Below are 14,654 nucleotides of genomic sequence, written 5' to 3'. Positions count from 1 at the left end.
TATACTGAAAACACACACCGCGAACCCTTGGCAGGCTGGGACAGGGAAAGCCAAATACTCCAAGTGCAAATTTACCACTAGTAAATCACTCCTGGACCAAAGGACGAGTCATTTCACAACAACTTCATATTATGGACCCAATTTCACCCCAGGTAGCTTCAGGTGCTCAACTGAAGCATCTAACTCCCTTCGGCAGGCATTTCAGATAGTCTCTGGAGGGAAGTAAGCTGTACTGCAATGAGCACGCATGCTTCAACTGAGTGCCTCCGATGCAGGGGAGCGTGGAGCCCTTTATTCATAACTAATGGACTGACAACACTGCAGGGGTTGTGCTACAGTTCCCTGCAGCCTGATTCAGCAGTGACATGATGTCCTCTAACTCCTGTTCATAGCAGTTGTTAAAGTCTGTTTTAATTGCTGGAACAATTAAGGACCCTGAATTCCATTGTATTGGGAAAAAAATAATAATAATAATAAGTGGCAATTTTCAGTTCAGGCATCTGATTTTCCAAAATACAATTGTTCTGCAGCCACGGATGATTAGAAAAAATGGATTGCCTGTCAAAACTGCCAGAACACTTCTTTGCTTTGAATTTGGATCTAGATATATACAAGTAATGAATACACAACATATGAACATATATGGCCAACTTCTAATTCTAATCGTTACTACAGTGTGGCAAAATTGATCAAGAAGGCTTTTGATCTAACTTAAAAACAATGCAAGCAGTGAACTGTGTCTATGCATTTTAAATAGGCTGAATGTATAATAATGTAATTTTTTTTCATTATTTCTTATATGCACCACAGGTGAGTTGAGCACATTCAGAATATACTAGTTTTCTTGCCTGATCTCACAGATCATTTTCACATTGGACTATGCTATGATTGCATTTGAAGTTTTGCTGAGATTTCTGTTTCTTTTCCCAACTTCCAAAAGAATTTGGCCATGAAATCTGGCTACGAATACACGAGCCATCCCCTTTAAAGCTGTACCTGGTAGACTTCCATGTGAGAAGTGCTTCCTGAGGAGCAATGCACGGAGCACAGATGACAACGAACGCAGTTCAGGAGACAAGAATGAGTGCACAAATTAACATACATAAAGTCCTCCTACTTTGATGGCTACAATAGTCACAGCTACAGTTTGAGAACTGGAAAGTCTTAAGAAGTCAAACAAAAATACTTATAGCCAGCAACAGTATGGTATCCAACCTACACCGTTACAGGGTGGAAGGTTGTTTTTTACTACCAGATGATTGCTGGTCCAACTGCAATAGCCTGGATATGTGCTGACATCTAGTGGTCTGTTAGAGAATAAATACAGTCCAAACGTTTATTAATTCTCGATAAATAACAAACTCGGATTCGAAAAAAAGTATTTTCCCTCCTCCTCCCCCTTCATCCCCACAGTGCACTTACTAGTGGCTTTAGATAACCGAATTCCAATGATTGTTGTCCTTTTCTATATTTGTTCAAGCTGAGGTTTTCTAAAGCACTGTTCCCATTGACATCATGCTGAGTCCTTTGGGAAAATCCACCCGAAGGCATTTCTTGACTCACAATTACCATGGTATTTAAGCAGAGACTGTAAAATTGAAAAAGAGATAGATAGGAGTAGAGTTCTGAATATATGAAGCCACAGTATGATCCCTATTACACCTGATTTCATCAGAGACCCCTAAAGCTATTCCTACTACATTCAGATCAAAATTTGGCCTTAAACCATCATTTATGTATTGCTGTAAGAAAACTGCAGCAAATAGCCTTTAAATTATAAAAATCTTTCTTTTTGATTTATACTAATGTAGTTTAGTATTACAGTCAGATGTATAAGATATCTAGCTGCGTTTTAAACCCCATCTAATATTTATAAAATAACAGTCAAAACTTCACTCAGAAACCATTTCCACAGCATTTACTCCATCTTCATTTGGCACATATTTGTGTTCTTTTGCAAAGCCATGCATGCAATCCACCCTTACTCAGGATAACCGAGAGGGAAGTACCAGATCTCCAGTCACTGATTCAAAGTCATCAGAACGAAGAAATAATAATAATAATAATTAAAAAAAAAAAAAAAAAAAAGCTGCATTTAGGAAGAAGTGATTAAGGAGACCAAAAATTCTTGTCTCCTGCTTAGATTTCAGTTGATTTTGGATTCTCCACCTCTGAGAAAGACTTTCATTACTTGACAAATAAGGTAATTGGAGGTCCTACAGTGATATGGCTGGTAGGGCTGCTCAGTGAACCTATATCTCCAATACAGCATATTCAAACCCAGAAAGGAAGGCCTGTATCACCTCCAAGAGGTCCCTGAGGCCAACTTTCACCCTCCTTTGATTCACAGGAGACAGAGAATAGTCCTTCAGGCTACAGGAACATGCTGCTGCAGAATACCCCAGGTGAGAGAAAAGGGACGGGAATGATACACTGAACCAGCATTAAAGAGCATTATTTTGAAGAAAATGAAATCCGATTAGAAAATGGCCTGATAGCTTGTGTCTATGCTTCATCATTGTTTCACAGAAAGAACATCAGGGAACCTTTAGTTTTCCCCCGATGTATATCCACCAGTGTCCCTAACAACCTGGTATGCTCAATTCCTCGTGAATAGGTCATTATTTGCCATCTTTGTATGATGCTTGTTTTGTTTGGAGGGGCATTATCATTCAAGGGGCTGCTCAGCTGGTACCCTATGGAGAGTCTTTCCACAAAACGTTATTTTTCATTTTTTGCCTTGATGCAAGACCCGCTCGTGATTTATTGGCTGTAGCAATGCACAAAGCCATAATTTTCTTTTATTGAACCCACTCTGGGTAGCTATCACTCTGCAGAAATGCAGATGGTCATCTTATTCTTATTCTTTGTGACAGGATGAATGCCACAACTCTGCTGACAAAGACAGCAAGCAGTCATTTATAATAGTAAGAGCAGTGTTCAGTTTAACATATGTTAACTGCACATGTTTAGGCATTTTGGATAGAGCCTTAATAGGATCACTCTCTGCTAATTCTTTTGGACTTCACAGTATTAAGGTAGATTTTCATAGCATCTATACTGGCATCCAGGCTTAATTTCTGTGCTTGTAGCAAATGAAATAGAACTATACTGTGCAGAAAAAGTTGGCCCCCAATTGAACTCTGACCACTGCCAGTTTTTTATTGTGCATATTTGAGATACTGCAGTTTAATAATTCATCTATCTCTTCCCTTAGTTCACACTTCAATTTTCAGGGGCATCCATACTGCAATCAAATTCTGGATCAGAACATATGAGCTTGGGTGAATGACTATTTCTTTAACTCGTTCGTTGCCAATGGAATTAGGGAGATGGCTCAGAAAATGTGGATTTAAGGAAGTGCTAGGGCCAGCGTGATACACAATGCGTACTTTGTGTTCTGAGGTGAGAAGCGTGGCAGTGAATAATTCACAGCACCTAGTGGAATGCCCAGAGACATGCCCTGTTATGACCAGTGAGTTTGTGGAGAAAGAAAATGTGGTGTTGAACATTAAACAGAAAGGATCGGGTGTTTTTAATAAGACCCCGTCTGATCTTGCCAAAGGGCCCCCTTACAGACTTTAACAGCTGAATCTGGAATGTGCTTCATTTCATCACAGAACTGGATACTGCTACAGCAACAGCACTTGAAGAATAATTCAAAGAAACAAAAAACACAGATGCAAATCAAATCCCGGGGATTAAAGTATTTCAGCGTTTAGAATAAAGGGAGTTTTACCTAGCACATTCAGAGAACGGATTCAGAGCAAAACTACAGCCAGCATCTGCTAATTCCACGTTTTAGCATTGCCTCTTCAATCAGAGTAAATTATATAGCTTAAGTGTTCATACCACCAATTAATCTCTCCTGACTCAGATCTGCATATTGGTTGCTTGAAATAGGCTTTTTTAATATAGTCATAATTGTACAAAACATGAATACCATTTTTCATAATAGTTAGGTAGTCATGTTGTCTTTTCTCTCAATTTGTCTAAGTGTTCATATGTATATTAGAAGTTAGCAATTACATTTTATCCATACATCTCTCAATTACTCCACTGGTCTGTCTAGGACATCTCCTGCTCAAGGCACCAAACCTGTATAGCTTATTCAATACACAGTGTATTAATTTCCTTAAGCATGCTTTCAAAATGATTGGAGCTCAGTCCCAGCAAGTCCATGGTGGGGAATCCCATGTGCTATTTCCCTCTCACTCTGGAGAAGACTCAGTGAGAGGAACCAGACACATAGAGCATCAGACCCTTTCTTTGCAAAATGGAGAGCAAGCTTGCTGTGCAAGGCCCATGGAGCTTTGCGAGGGAACTGCATTGTCCTGAAACTACCCAAGCATTAGAATATGCTTCCATAGCACGTTGTGGCAAATGAGGCGATCAGACTAAGACCCCTAAAGTGACAAGGAGATAATTACCCTGACCTCTGGTTTTCGAAAGTTGATGGAGAGAGAGTTGATAGCGGTACCATGAACTGTCCTCATTCTTCATTTAGTGATGTGCTGTAAACCTTTGACTTGCTGCCAAATTTTAAGGTTGCCTTATGAGATAATCCCAGCTAAGAAGTTCAGTTTATACACATCTTCCTGCCCTTCTGTTGGAGGAAGGGGCATGATGCAGTTAGCTAAGAAAAGAAAGACAAGAACTCCTGGGCTATGAATAATGATTTTGAATCAGTTCCTGATTTGCAAAGTGATGATAATGCTATTTACTCTTGTATTTAATTTATAAAATACTTCTCCCCTGCTGGAGACTAAATCCCTGATTAGACCACCAACAATTCCCTTATACATTTCCTGCTGGCCTTAATTGCCTATTCCCATGTTTTCAAGGATATTTTCCTTAATAAAAAATAAATAAAATAAAACGTAGAAACTCTGTATTCAGAAACAAAACAGTTACAGCTGCACTCAGAAGGGTATGAGAGTTGGCTTCCAATAACAGCTTTAAAGATACTGTAAATGCTTTATTAATCCATGCTGTTGACAGCTTTGAATGCCAAATTATCAACATTGCGCTGAGCCATGAAACTATTCCATGAGGTACTAAGTCCACCTTGAGACAGCAGTGAAGCCAAAGCTTTGATCCTCAAGGCTGACTTGAGTAAATTGTTATTTTTGAACTCTTTAATCCCTCATGCATTCATAACACATAATTTTAGTAATGCATTTGACTTAAATTTCGTATTACTTCAGAATTCAATCCAACTTCTACTGCAAATAAAGTCATAGTTCCCAGGGGCTCCAGACAGCGGAACTAGTCCTGTTCTATTGCAGTTACCCACTGAATTGATGAGAAGGCAGAAATAGTATGCCATCACGAATCATAAATTTTACCTTCTTTGGATGCCTTTTTTTTTTTTTTTAATCTTTTACTGTATTACAGTGTAGCATTTTCTGAAGATGAGGAGCACAAGGACTGGGAGCCCAGAGGTTTCAGTTCTTGCTCCCGCATCAGATATTTCAGCTTGACTCTTAAAGAGTCATTTCAGAAGCAGCATGAGCATGGCGTGCCCCTCTTGACCTATCCACCTTTGTTTGACTGCTAGAAAATGACTAGAGATGACAAACTCCACTGTACCAGGCAGTGTCTTACACCATCTCAGATGTACTAAGTTGGGGATTCAGACTGTATTTATGTTGCTAAGCAAAGCTTAAGGCTCTGACTTGTGTTGCCTGGCCATTTTACGTAACATTTGGCCCAGGGCTTCCCTTTAGTTCAATGGATTTGCTCCGTAGCCTGAATGCATAAGTATTGTTATTATTAAAATGTATTTTTTCTCTGCACAATATTCTCAGTTCAGAGCATTTTGAATAATGTGATGGCTATGTCACAACTCGAAATAACATTTATCAGCATGAAATTGAGTCTATAGGTTGCGTGCTCTGTGGTGTAGCAGAAGCCTTAAAGGTGTAAAGCATCTTATGATATTTTTGGAGAGTGGGGAAATCAAACTTGGACCTGACAACCCAAAACAGTGCCAGCGTGCAAAACAAGTATCTACTATGGGGGACAATCAGCAGCACTAGGATTTCATCCCCTCACCATGGTCTATTCTGCAGTACAGACACAACCATGGAGCCCTACGTGTCCCAGCTGCACCAGTCCCTACCACAGGCTCTCTGCCTCTGCAGACTGTACCGTGCTGGCTCGGGCTGCTCCTCCCTGTAAATATACTTCTTGAGCAGCCAAATGCAAACCCTGTGTAACACTGGGATAACAACATTTGCCCTATTTATTCTCTATTTCTTCTATTTTTCTTTGTCCTATTTCTTCCTGTGAAGGTCACCTTACTGATGCTAATACACCACTCACTGTATTAAAGATACATATAAATATATATATAAGGATATATATATATAGTGAAAATATATCCTGAATAAAAAGAGTAGCCACAGTTTTATACCACTTCAGTTGCCAGCTTTACCTGTGCACTCATTTGCCAAGTGCTATAAAACACACACAGTCATGAAACTGCCCCATCTATTAATTGTTTGTATAAAAAAATCAAAGGCCAAATAAGCCCCTTCTGGAAAAAAAAAAAAATAAAATAAAATTTGAAATAAAAAAAAATCAGCACTTGAGTATTGCTGCAGCACTCTGCTCTCTGCAGTTCTGGGAAGAATAAGTCTAAGAAGAAGCCAGGGATTCTCAGCTGCAGGTTTCACCCCACAGATGCTGCCTACAGAAAGGATCATGAGCAAAGCTGAAAGGAGCTGTATGTGACTGATCAGAAAACCTGCATACTTCTTGCTCGGCTGATCTAAATTGCTGTTGATTTTCATGGTGCTACCACAACTCAAACATCATTCCAGCTGAAGGAAGCTTATTTTGTACGATATGCAGTGTCCTGGAAGAAAGCCTGTCACTACTGTCTCGAGCTTACATTGCTACCAAGAGTCAATGAATCTGAGAATTTGACAGTGTCTTTTGAAAACAAATTTCTTACCGCTCAGAAAAATGTCACATGCCTAGTATGAAAGGGATTGATAAAACAATCCCTCGCTTTGTCTGCTCTGCTCTTTTCAACTCGAAATCTTCAAAAATCTCCTTGCTGGAGAAAATAAACTGAAGTAGGGATGATGTGTTTCTGTTTGCCAGAGGTATATTCAGCGCATATGTGCTAGTGAACCTGGTTTCTAAATAGCATTACCAAAAAAAAAAAAAAAAAATCATCTAAGCCTTTCAGATATTTTTCTCTCTTTAAGGGAAGATAGATGAAAAGACAAAGGTAGGCAGAAGGAAAAAAAAAAAAAAAAAAAAAAAGTCAAATTTGACAGCACGGAGCACCATCATTCATCAGCAAACTCTTTTTCCATCTAGTACTACACACATGACAAACGCAATGAGTCCACTCAGACCAAGCAAGGGAAGGCAGTGAATGAGTGCTTCCATCCACCCTGGAAAAAAAATAAAAAAATAAAAAAAAAAAATAATAATGCTGACTTTCTGGATTATGTCTAGCAAATATAATTCTCTTACAACAAACTTGTTTACGCAAACTTCAAAAAAGTGACAGTTTTCCCCACCACCAATAGTGAAAAAAACAACCTACAATGAACATTTCCAAGCTACAGCCCATGGCTCTGCTTTGGCCACAGAATTCTGCATGACTCAAGGAGAAGAAATCCTCTGATGCATAAAGTTCTTGGTGAGCACTTTTGTGTGCTCACTTTTAGGTGTTTCTGATGCTGTGCATCTTCCAGTCTACATGGAAGAACCCAATTTCTACCTTAAGAGTCCAAAAAGAGAAGCTCAGGTCTAAGAAGATATACATGGGCTGCATGTCAGTTGGTCCTTCTGTCCTGCTGACATTATCTTTTCCTGCAGAAAACGTAGAAATTAGCACTAATAATACTGACATCAACATCATTTCGGTACAGTTCAGACGTTCCTGCTTAGACATCTGTAGCTTAGCAGCACCGTGCAGAGTAGCTTTGCAACAGGGGATTAACAATATGACCCCTGAATCACATTTACCTGGCTAACATAGCAAGGTCTGAGAGGGAGACAAGAATGAGAGCTCTCCAGAAGTCTGATGTGATAAATTTCCATATTGCTGTTATTGAGGACAAGGGGAAAAAAAGAAAGAAAAAAAAAAAAAAAAAAAAAAAAAAGGAAGGAAATGCAATGAAACTGTCCTTTCACAGTTAAAATGAGCCATAAAATAATTGCTAATGAAGAAGTTCACATACTATGAATACGGAATTAGCAACTGTAACTCCTATAAGAGAATCAATTAGGATCAGTATAATGGTAGTAATATATAAGTTGATATGACATAAAAAATTATCTTCAACAGTTCATTAGCATTCAAACTAACGTGTCATTAATATTACTTTAGAAAATATTCTTCAAGTGTTTGTAGGTATATAATGTTATGTTATCTGGGTATTTTTAAGTCCTTATCACTGTAGAATATGAACACCTTACAGCTTCCTTTGGAAGTTCATTGGTTTTCATTTATTTATTTTTTCCTAGAATAGAAGAATATGAAGGTAATTAAAAACAGCCAAAATGCTCTACATTTTTTCTCTAGTTCTGAATATTGACACTATAGTTAAACATCACTCAGGTCTTCCTGGTGTAATAATATCGATCAAAAGCTTGACTATTTTGCCAGAAAAAAAAAAAAAAAGAAAGAAAAAGAAAAAAGAAAAAAAAAAGCACTACAGCTGCACAAAGAACACTAGTTGAAGTCAATTGAGAGAAACAAATGTGGCTCTAGATTCTATTTCCACTTACAGATACTCCCACAAATATGGTGAGGAGCAAGCTCAATGGGGCTCAGAAAGCATCATGCCATTTGTAAAAGGAGGTACCCACCTGTCAAGACACAGTAAAAACTTCATCCTACAGCTTTCGATGCAGAAAGGGAGGCTGCAAGCTCCACCTAATGTAATGCCTAGAAACCTGAGGCAGCTATAGGATTTGGAGAAAACAGTGAGGTTGTATAAGCCAGTTGATTAGGAAGGACAAAGAAAGGGGTCTGTGCAGTTATCATAACAGTCAGACAAGCTACAGATACACAGACATATGAAGCCTAATTGTAGCCACATGCTGAGCAGAGAGAACTGGGAGAGACATGTCTTCCATTACTGGGTAAAAATAAATGCATCAATGACTATTGAAGAGGACTAAAGGAACAGAAGAGGTAGATTCATTCTCAGAAAGACTACACCGGAGAGAAATGACAAGATTTCATAATAATAAGGTGTGAGCATGGGCAGCAGGTGAAGAAATGGCATAAAACTTCTGCATAAAACTTCTCTTCCTTCAGTTTTGCCTGTTTGAGTTACTGTCTCCTTCCAGCCTTTGTCCTTCACCATTCCTTCTGCTAACAATCCCTTCAGGTTTTTTGTTTGTTTGTTTTTTGAAGTCTACAGAATCCAGCCTGAACTAAAAAAAATAAACACAAGCACTTTGCAGATCAAACGATAAGTGGCAAGCCAGAAACAGAATGGTTTAACTAATGGAAAACATGCCGGCCATGTAGCGCTAGGAAAGTGGGTGAGCATACCCTTCTCCTAAAAATACATGCACTTCCCAGCATCCTCTTCAATTCACACTGCCTCTAATGTCTGCTCTTTCCATCCAATAAATTATAGTCTCACTCTACAAAATGCTGTCATTATCACTCCTATGAACCTTCTCAAATCCACAGTAGCTTCTGCAGTCTTTGCAGTACACTGCTTAGAAAACAAATGAATACTTCATGTCACTTGGGAGATCAGAAAGGCAGGGTAAACAGGGACATTCTCTGCATTAATATTTGGTCAGATGAAGCTAAAAAACTGTACATGCAGAAAGAAAAAAATTGAAACACTGATCTGTGAATTTGAAACCATTACAGAAAGGAATATGGAATTTTATATTTTCTCCACTGACTTGAATAAATAGATACATAAATCGCACTTTTCTTTCAGAACCACCCCATAAATAAAATCAGATGCAGAGGTGTTGACATGCTTTATTTGGAATCAATAAGTAATTTAGTAATAATGCTTTCTGAGGTGTGTGAACTCTACAATAGGCAGTGTACAGAAACAGGATAATATCTTAAAGCAGTCTGTGAGCCCTTTAATGATCTTAATTTTTTTTCTGTATTTAGAAGGCTCATGAGATCAGCTGCATATAAAAAGTAACTAGCCTACACCTATTCTGTATGATTAATAAATACATTTCTTGATTATTTTGTTAAACACCTTACTATAACTACACTTGTAGTCAAAAAAAACTATTATGCTTTTGGAGTCCTTATTAGGACTGAGTATAAGGAGACAAATATCACGCTAATATAGCAGAATATTGATAAAATGATCATTTATAATATAGTTAATAGTTTGTACCTATTATATTGCATGGATGTATGTAAATATCATATTGCACAGTTCCAGATTTCTGCATTTCCTTTGAGTTGCCCCTCCTTTCTTCGTAGGGGTGTTCCTGAGGCTGCTGTAAATTACAGTCTCAAATTCTTAAGTCTTATATCTTGTCTCCCCTCCCCAACCCATGCATCTCAACCAGACCACGGGATTTCACAATCTGAGAAGAGTTATCACTTGTATTTAAAAGACCTGTATGGATAACCTGGGCTTTCTGTCTAAATACAGCATAGCACACAATCATTTTCTATACCATGCAAGTACAAGGAAGTGCAAGTATAGTGGCTTTCACTGTAAAGGACTGGTGTAATGGAGGATAGTCAAGTCTCTAGCTCATTACTGAATGGGCAGAAACAAAATATGGCATCTTTTAACATACAAGGGGTACATGTACGGCAGGCACTCAGAAGGCATTTTGCAGTCTACACTAGAAATGTATCTGATATAACATGAATATACATGTACATGAAATTTGAAGTCTACTGGTTGTGTTAGGCAAGCATATATAGAAGCAAAGTAAAGATAAGTTTTGAATGGTTCTGTGGCATCCTGGTATCTCGTTCTGTGAATTACACATTTGAGCTTGAAAAATCTAATACAGTATTGGAGTACTTCTGGTTTCAAAGCAAGACATGACCTGTAAATGATGACTTTCAGAAGACACTTATACACCCACTTGCAAGATGCACAGATAAAACTTACACAGATAAAATATAGTGTTTAAGATTCTAATGCCTACATATCTCAAAAGTGAGTGTTGTAGAAGATAGACATATGGGTGAGAATTTCTTTCAAATGCCATAAATTCTCATATTGGAATGAAAATATTGCATGCTGTCTGTGCAAGATACTAAATTCGTACTGTTTTATATACACAAATATTTCATTACTTCTATTAATTTAGAAGATCCCCGCCTTTTCACATTTCCCAATTATTCAAGTGAATTCATTACTTACAAAAGGTTACAGGGTGTCAGTACGTCTTACATTGGACCAAGAACAGTCCTCTTTACCTTATTAAGCATCAGCATTCTTTATTTGGACTTGGGCAACTCAAAAATGACAATCACTGGGGCTAGATCTGAGTTAAGGAACCTCTTCACAAGCCAGGGTGTTTCTAGGGTGCCTTCTGGCATTAAGTCCCAGCATGACTATACCAGGAGGACATAGATACTTTGCCCTTCTTTTCCCATGGAGATAGCTGCAGCAGTTCAGATTCTAGCCCTGGGCTGGTTCAGATGTCTGAACAACAGAGCAAATTGGGGTGCCCAAGCAGCTGTTCCCCATCACTCGTGGGGTTTCCAGCCTAATGGAAACACCCCACAGCCTCCATCTACTCCACAAACCCTGCAGCCAAACAGTTATAGCTGCTTTTGGACTGGCAGCACCTGAGCATGGGTACAATTTTAAGCATGTGAACTAATGAGACCTATTTACAGTGCTCTATGTGAGATACGACAAAGGTATTTAGAGCATATTGAAAATTTCCCAAAGCAACTCTTCAATTTGACAATTTTGATGCAGACTAATGTTAAGAGCTCCAGCTGTAGTTATCTTTTGGCTGTTTTGCTTAACACTGACAGTATTACTAGCAAATTTTTTTCATTAGTAAATAGGCTGACACCATACCAGTCGCCATACCAGCTACCAGAGTAACGAGCTCCATTTCTGCAGGAATGGCTCACATTTTACCTGGTTTTTGAAATGAACGTCTCCGGTTATTTTATGCAATAGCACATATACAAAGCACATCTTCATTAGATCCCATGCTGTGCACCAAAGCTGCATGCAGGATCCCAGACAAAATGCAGGCACTTCAGAAACAGAAGCGACATTGCCACGGTAGGAAATACAATAGAGCCAATGCTGGGAGAAGGAGAAAAAGAAGTCAGGAGGGTTAAATTAAAAGTTCAGTCCAAATGCTTAGCAGTGTGAATGCACTTGTCTGTCAGACAAAGAGCATAGTTTCCAAAACTGTCAGTCATCTACCACAGAAAACTACAAAGTAGCTTTTTGAACTGGTCAGAGCCCAGGAGACTTCACATGAAATGAAAAGCGGAATGAAGAAATGCCAAGGAGGCAGCGAACTGTTTAAAGATCTTTCTGTTATAAGGATGAGGAAGAGAGAAAGAGAGAGAGAGTTCTTTCAAGCTAAAAAAAAATGGAAACGAATATAATTTTAAAGAATTTCTGATGTGTAAACACTCCAATTGATACTTACCAAGCACAAGATAATTTCCTAACTACTGTCAAATAGATCTCACATAGTGAAAGTGCTTTCCCAAGTTTTATTGCAATTCCTTAACTTTTATGGAGGCAGTTAAAAGGGATGTGAAGCAAAGAAGGTATTCTCTTAGCCTTTTATGACAGGTCTCACAAATTGTTTTATACTAAGGAAATGGCTCTACCTATTTTCCACTGTATACAATAATGATGCCTAGGAAATGGTTACTTCAGTAAAATCAATTGTGGAACAGGATTCTTTTTATTTTGTATCTGAATTGGTCTCTGAAGATATTGCCAGCATTAAATCTTTGACATTTTTTGGCCATGTAGAAAACTAGCGATGGCCTCGTCATATCACGCTGCTGTACCTCTAAGAATTTACTACAAGAGACTTAGTGGGACTGGTAGAAAAAAAGAAAAAAAGCTATTTAATCCAGAAACATATTCAGAGGGAGAGTTCCGTTTTTGGACAAGTGATTTAAGATTAGTCTTTCCTCTATATTTAGCTAGTCAATTGAGAGTAAAGTGTTTCTGGACTATCTTTTCAGAACATAAAATCAAAGCAAAGGTGAATAGCAAATCCAAACAAAAGGAGAAAGTGTTTGCTATTCAGATCTTTATCTCTGTGAGGCAGAGATATTCATTATTCCAGGATGTGTGTGCCAGGTGAATGTTAATCTTTGCCTTGTTAAGATATCTGGCCAAGGTTTCCTACAGGTGCCCCAAATAATACAATTCTAATTTGCAGAAGTAGCACCATACACATGCATTCAGGTGAGAATTTCCAGAAGGTCACACAAGGAAGATGCCAAATTCTCCTGAACCTCATCAAGAAGTGGATGCCTAACTCATCTAGGTGCCTTGTCAGAGCCGGTCTGGGGACACAGACAACCCTGACTGGTGATATTTCTTTTGTATATGACAATAAACCATTAGAAAGGGCATGTTTGAAAAGGTACCCATACAGGGCAGCATTAGCCTTTCAAAGTTTTGCCATTATCTCTTTTAAAATCATAAAACAGCTATCTAAATTATAATAAGCTGTTAAAGAAAAAAAAAAAAAAAAAAGACAATATTCACGAGGGTATTTTCTTTAGAAAGTGAAACTTGTATCACAATAGGGCTTTTCAACTCAAAGAAAAAAAAAAGAGAGAAAAAAGAAAGAAAAAGAAAAGAAAAAAGGTAAAAAAGGTAAAATTCTCAGCTGCAGCAGTAACTTGGATTCTGAAACACAAGAACAGAAAAAACAGCCACATCATGGTGGATCTCATCTGTACCATCACCTCCACCACCATCCAGTAGCACTCTGCCTAGAGCAGAGTGGCAGAACAAGAAAATGTTCACCCCCAAACTGCAGCCTCTTGCAGTTTACTGAGGCAGAGGTGAGAGCTTTCAGTTGAGCAGCCTGGAGATTTTCTTCCATGAATTTGTCAACTGTTTTGTGAACCCAGAAAAAAATTCAGCACCTTGTGACGATAAGCTTCTTGACTGAGCTACACATTATGCACAGGAGCGCCTATTTTTGCTTTGAAACACCTAGTTTCCTTTGAGGTTTCTCATGTTTCACAGTGGAAAGAACAATAAACAGTTTCTCAACCCACCTTGCTCATGTCAGGCCTTATGGACATGTTGTCCCTTAATTAACTTTTATCCAGGCTAAGCAGTGGTAGCACACAACTTCTTCTTATGGAAATTGTTTATACCCATGATTATATTTGTTACTTATTTCTGTTATATTTTCTTTGAGAAGAAACCAGAAACAATATTCAAGATCAAACCTATTGTGGATTTACACAGTGGCCTAGCAATGTTTCCTCATAATTATATACACTGCTTGCTTTCATCATGTAAAAACATGGAAATAATGCATCAGGACTTGGATCTCAGTATCCATAAGTGGATTCAGATAATATTTTAAAATATCCTTGCTGTCTTAAGGGCAATCTAATTTTCATATATATATCCAAGAGGTCTTGTAAATCTCTACAACCCAATACCGAACAAGGATTGACCTGTGTTACTTCCAGTTTT

The 14,654-nt window shown here is 38.2% G+C and overlaps 1 long non-coding RNA gene across 1 annotated transcript in view; it reads right to left on the bottom strand.

The window, feature by feature from the left end:
* LOC110352412 (uncharacterized) overlaps window positions 1-14,654 on the bottom strand; it is a 49,945-nt gene that overhangs the window by 12,580 nt on the left and 22,711 nt on the right. The window contains exon 2 of the long non-coding RNA XR_002401331.4: window positions 1,423-1,588. This is a non-coding gene — a long non-coding RNA (uncharacterized lncRNA). The remainder of the gene's footprint in view (window positions 1-1,422; window positions 1,589-14,654) is intronic.

This window comes from Anas platyrhynchos, chromosome 2 (assembly GCF_047663525.1).
Source record: "Anas platyrhynchos isolate ZD024472 breed Pekin duck chromosome 2, IASCAAS_PekinDuck_T2T, whole genome shotgun sequence".
Taxonomy (NCBI): Eukaryota; Metazoa; Chordata; class Aves; order Anseriformes; family Anatidae; genus Anas; species Anas platyrhynchos.
The sequence above is the reverse complement of the archived record's forward strand: the minus strand, read 5'-3'. Positions and strand labels throughout refer to the sequence as shown.